This window comes from Colias philodice, chromosome 27, assembly GCF_061535455.1.
Source record: "Colias philodice isolate Cphi_HAF_F1 chromosome 27, ilColPhil1 Martin Lab GWU primary, whole genome shotgun sequence".
Lineage (NCBI taxonomy): Eukaryota > Metazoa > Arthropoda > Insecta > Lepidoptera > Pieridae > Colias > Colias philodice.
The window spans coordinates 200,849-207,734 of NC_143112.1; positions in this window are offsets into that span (position 1 = coordinate 200,849).

Below are 6,886 nucleotides of genomic sequence, written 5' to 3' on the forward strand. Positions count from 1 at the left end.
TCTGTCTGCAAAGGAAATTTTTCGGTAAACGATTCAGTAGTTTTGAAGCTAATGAAAATCTTCAGAATTAGTCTCGTTATAAATCTCTTAAGCATTTGATGAAAATTAGCTTATTCAATTTAAAAAATAACTGTATTTGTAAATTTTAGTTTAACTACATTCTTAAATTTATTGTATTTCACTATGCAACTAAAAGATTCGACACAGATAAAAGGTGGAGGCAAAATTGTAGTTGCTGCATTTGATCTCCAAAAATGTTTACGGATTCCAAATTTAACTGCATCTGTAGCATTTTATAAAATAAACTTTGGTCTTTTAATTGAACAATCCGCAAAGTTACTAGGTACTAAACGAACATTCCATTATGTTTGGTATGAAGGAATAGCTCAATGAGGTGCGGATGAAATCGCATCATGCTTATGGCATTTATTATTTTGTATTCAGTGTTGTCCAGGTCGTAATCGGAATATTCTTGCCTGTTAAACAGACATTGAAAGATTGATTCAAAAAAGAATCAGCACCATCTCAGTTCCCCAAGATAAATGAAAATGACCAGCAATCGCTATGATGTAAATAAAATTAATGAATGAATCTGACTTTTTTCATTTTTCGAAACTATTGACTACTCATTTTATCAAAAGAAATACTGCAATAGACAAAACTATATTTGTTTGGAACAGTATTTTCTGGTTGATGTATGAAAAGTCCATCGACGTAGATTTTAAATACACTTTGAGTGAAAATGAAGAGTTTCGGTATTTCTGGTTTAAGAGAATTGAGAAAAGAGAGAAGTCTCCGAAGTAGCTTTGCCATTGGCCTATCAATATCGATGCTCTGAAATTCAAAGTCTCTTAGATCTCCTGCCATTAATTGATCCAATTTATCATGATTATTTCAAATCATTGTCACATGGTCCGTCTAGACACAATCATAATATGACTTACAGTGACAGTGATGAGGACTATCAATGAATGTTGTAGTGGTACGTTTTCCTAACAATTTTTATTTGACTTGATCCAGCCCGTAACTATTGGCAAGGGTATCTTCTCACAAGGAGAAGGCATGAGCATTAATCACCACGCTTGTTCACTGCTACTTGGTGATTTCAGACCAAAGTCCCTGTTGGAATCACGATGTTTTCCTGTTATTATAGATGATGATGTTTTCCTGTTATATGAGATGTGTATCTGGTTATTAGAGAATGGACATAAGCATCCGAAAAAGACACATTGGTAGGTATATGTCGGTTGCTGGGATCGATCCCGCAGCATCTTGCACGGCAGGCAAGCGTAATACCGTGACTTCTGAGCCACACATACACACACACACACACACACACACACACACACACACACACTAATTTTACTATTTTAATTTATATAAGAGAATTGCATATTGCACGAAATCACATTTCTTAGCTTTTTTATTAGTACTTATTTGCAGCAAATCATACTCCTATACGCTTAGGTATACGTAATATTATGGTTAAATCTATTTGTATGGAAGACGTTTCCCCTTATTGTTTATTTTTACATGCCTGTTTATGTCTCCGTCGAAAAAACAATGAAAAAAACTTTCCATTAAGGTAAAAATAGGAATAAATACTAATCTAGAGTAGTACAAATAAATATGCTCGAATTCTCCTAAGTACCTACACACGTTTTAGACATTTTCACATTTTTTCTTTTGGTACAAACATGTTAAAGTAACAATTACTCTTGAACTAGAACATTTTTTTTGTAAGTGTTCAAAACTTGAACACTAATAAACATTTAAATATCCTAAATTTGTTTTACTCAAGAGTTTATTCCAATCTGTAGCAACAGGGTAGCAACATTTTGCACTTAAGTGGCACATGCTCAATGCTCATGCTTTTAATTTGCAATGCACTTTATTGTGCATATTAGAAATTATAACGAGTATTATATACTTAGTACTGCCCACGGCTTTACTTGCTAAGAACCGATGTTTATACCAGATGATAATCAGACTATATCTCATTATAACATGTTGTCCGAACCGGTTGTCTATAGTTTTGAAGTGATAGAGTAAGCAACAACATCCAGAAATTTCACCAAACATCCAAACTTTTCCATTCATTATATTATAATATTATCACAGTAGGTATTACATTATATTTCCTATATTGTAATACTGTGATATTATACTATAGAATTGAATGAAATCAAAACATAAGCAATTTTAGTAAATAAATAACTGAACGTGTAGCGTCAACGAGTGTGCATTTATCAAGGTCAGAACAATAACATTGTATGTAGTATGATTCAGCATTTCAACGTTTCCGAGTTAATATGTGAATGAAAATATCTTAAAAATACCACAATGAATGACAAGATATACACAATTGCGTTTTATAGGTTGAATAAGTTAAAATAAATAAATAACTAAATAATAAAAACTTACTAATATCTATCCAGTGACCCGCTAATTCATTTGTCTCAAGGGCAATAAAAACAATATAAGTAATTATTTATTTAACACTTTATTTTGCAAGAAAACAGGTACAATAAACTTATCACTATTCAGTGTTCTCTGCCAGGCAATCAAGGCGAAATATTTTGTAAAAATACATTTTTTTATCTTTCACGCGCGTATACTTACCACAGATAACAAAAAGCTACAATCTATTACAGCACCCTTCGAGCACTTTCCCAATTACACGAGAGCTTAGAAGTAAGCCAGCTATACCCCGTACCCGCTTGATTTATATAGCTCTGTGGATAATACTGTACAATATAATATAATAATACTGTGTAGTAGTATATTCAGAAAAAAGAAACATACGAGTTTTGGTATAGTCGAGTTCTATATTTCTCGAAATAATATAAGTCCTACTTGTCCATTTTACAAGTAGATAATATTTACTATTTCTTAAAATAATCAAAGAAATACCTTTTATTATGCAATACTAGCTTTCCGCCCGCGGCTTCGCCCGCTTTGTCTAAAACATAATAAATTACCAAAAACCTTCCTCTTCAATCACTCACAAATCACTCAATCTATTAAAAAAACCGCATCAAAATCCGTTGCGTAGTTTTAAAGATTTAAGCATACATAAGGACATATGGACAGAGAAAGCGACTTTGTTTTATACTATGTTATACTATGTAGTGAAGAACATGATTTTCAACCAGTCTCAAAAAAAAGGTGTGGTTGTTAATGCGGCTGGTTTTTTATTTTATACAATTAATGACCCAAAACGCATTTTTTAAAGAAAGACTTTATAGTCTTATCTATTGTTAGATTTGCATAAAAATAACTATAAAATAAACATTGTATCAGAATTTAAGAACGGATTATAACACAACGTATTACCTGTTTACGGCCATGGTTATTTCATTCCAATAAATCTGCATAGCAAATATTCAAAACGGCTGTGTAGATTTTGCGTGAAATTGCAACAATCACATTCATATCCATTCACTATTTAATAATCGGTTAGTAAGATTACAAAACTGTTTACTTAGATATTACAAAGTTCTGTAATATAATGAAATAATCGGATAAGGATCGATTTCTTTTTTAAATTTTAAAGGGTATATTCCGTAGGTCATAGAATAGGTTGTAAACCATTTGTAAATATGTCTGTGGTTGTAAACCATTTGTAAACTGTTATTTAAGGATGTCCTGATTGAAAAGAGTTTTCCAAGCTATTACCTACTTATCTAGTAGTTATTCAATAAATATATAAACAAATAGCAAAAATATTAAACATTGCTGTTTATAAATATTTCCCCTAAAGTATTGTGAATGTAATGAGCATGAATATAAAAAAAAGAAATGTATACAATTGATTTGTACAATTGCGCAAAAACGTGTGATCGAGCGGAATTTACTGCACACGCCGAGAAATATTCGCTTAGGTATTAGATACCAAGGTATTACAGTACAAGAGCTAGTGATCACTTTATTATAAAATTTTGTCACCTAATGCATCGTACTACAAAATAACTAATTATAATTTTGCCTCCTCATTGTGAGCATTCTCGTTTGCATATAAACTGTCGACATTAAAAATAAATAAAATATCTACATTGATATAAAATAACGTTAAAAGTAGGTATAATTGCGATGCGTGGAAGACATGCACTGAAAGGTTGAAGAAATGCGTATGTAGATGAATACTACACATTCTTATTAAATAAATGAATGTTATACAATTCTATGATCCCAGTAAAATATTAATAGCAGTTAAATATTTTGCATCGCTGAATCGCACTCAAAAATTAACCCACAAGTCATTGTGGGTTAATTACTACACTATTAAATAAGCTAATAGCATATTTTATAATAGGATGATTCATAATGAAACCTACAACTTTAACATTTTTAGGGCCGATTTTTCAATCCTTGGTTAAAATTTATCCGGCCAATAAAGTATTACACGAACATTTTAAAATGTCACCTGTAAACTGTCAAATACAGACAATTAGAATACATTTTTCAAATGGTAGTTTAATACGTTATTCGATGAATAAGTTTTAATCAGGGATTGAAAAATCAGCCCTTAAAATGATAAGTCGTTTTGTTTGTATTTAAATTTCTTAAAAATGAATTTAATTTAATCTCCAGCTCTTATTCTACCCAGTGTAGTGATTGAAAACACACACACGTCCCTCTATTGTTCCACTTCACACCACACCTGGCGGATAATCGAATATAATAATAATTTCACCGACTGCGACCATAAAATATGTAATATTTATCGATTACTACTTTGGTATAGTAAATGGGAAATACAATCGGAAGTTTAAAGTTCGATACTCGGTAGAGCTTTTCCATAGAGAAAATCGATCAGTAGAGCAAGTGTGATGAGATAATCTGTCCCTACAGTGAACTTTTAAATATTTATATAATTTTATTTATGTATTGATGTGGTATTGACTTACATCGAAATCAATTTAGATTTACAAGACGTGACAAACGTGACAGTAAGAAATAATTTAATTCGCACATAGATCATAATATGTTCTGAATTTATTATTCTACTTCATTACATTGAAATAAACATCTATTTCTTTCCTATTATATTTTACATTCATTAGTCACTAAATACATGTGAATGAAAATTAATAAAAATAATTACTATTTATCTAAAAACATGGACTTACTATTTTGGGATTTGGAAATACCGTTAGCTATTCCAGAACTATACAGCTATGTTTTTACACCACAAGATTCGATTCATATCAAAGATATGCCAAAATGTAGGTACCATAGGTTTGGTCCTTTGTTTAATATTGTCACAATTCGGCAGGTGTACAGTTGCAGTGAATCATAATCGCTATTAATCACACCGTTTGTTTTACAATAACTACTGCACCGCAAAACCGCAAAGATATAGAATTCTAGATGTGATCACATAGGTACCTACTAATAAATAATAACTATAAAATATAACTTTATTTGTCTCTTCACAACATTAGGTAGGTACATTGCTTGCAAATACATAGTCAGTGAGTTTATCATCTAGTGTTGTGAGAGACTGATGCCTGAAATAATAAATAAATATAATAATTATAGTACAGGTGGAAAGTTATGAAATGCTGAATTAATTGCCGCTTCAATACTACTTTGAATTATCACCGTAATAATTTAGTTAGTTATTTTGAATATGGACGGTATTTGCTACTCTTTATGTACATATTATTTGTGTTTTGTAAATGCTTTTTAACAAACAATTCGCAAGATTGTTGAATTTCAATACTATATTATGACCTTAAATAGAATGAGAAGTGATATTCTACTAATTTATTATGCTACATACAATTACTACATGTAATATAGATATTTCCTTAGTTCAGAACGTGATTCATCAGCCCATATTTTTCCAAACAGTCAACCAGGCCAAATAGACAATAATCGTTGAATATTGTCCATTCCATCAATTCTAACTCTACGCAATGAGTCAGATTCACACGTGACCATTGTATATAATGACTGACTGACTGTAAGTAGCACCTGACCAATAATGCTAAGTGAAGAAAGTGCGAAGTCAATATTTGTGGTAAACGTATAGCGTGTGAAATTCCAGGGCATGGTCTTTCTATACACCAAGTTTAAGACAAATCGGTTCAGTAGTTTTAAGCTTAGGTACCTAATCTCAAACTTAAAAATTGATTCCTTCAACTAGCTTTCCTTCAGAAGGGTTTTTGGGAACTACAACATATAGTATAACATTTCTTTTTTCATTTTTAAAGTTGGTGTGCATATAATTTGGTAGACAATATAGTAGAAAGCAATAATGTAGTATATCTTTCTCTTTCTTCTGATCAATTTCTCCCAATGCTATGATAAAATACCACTTTATTTTCTTCTTAATAATACCTATTTCTCTACACTGATATGCTAAGATACACATAAAACCCCTCGTCATGATGCTAATAAATCCAATTTCCGTCGTTTGTCCTTCACATCCGATTCTACGAATATCACAATCCGGATGAAACCGGTCTTAAATAATACATTGTACTACAATTAGTATACTAGCAGTTATCCGTGGCTTTACTCGCGTGGCCAGGAAATGCCCATAGGATTCTTATATTTGTATATTTTAAGTTGTGGATATATCTTTAAGAACTATGAAATTACCATGTTTTTTAGAAACAAATATATGATTATAATATTATGATTTTAGGAATAAGATCAAGATCAAGCTTCTCCGCGTTAAAAATTAGCCTGTATCAAACCTCCTAACTATAACATAGACACAAAAACCGTACCATTATTTTAAACTAGGTTTCCGCCCGCGGCTTCGCCCGCGCAGTCAAAGAAAAAACCCGCATAGCTCCATTTTAATTAAGAGTCGTAGGTACATAGTATAAAATGAGTGATAAAAAACAATTAAATATAATTGGTAAAATTT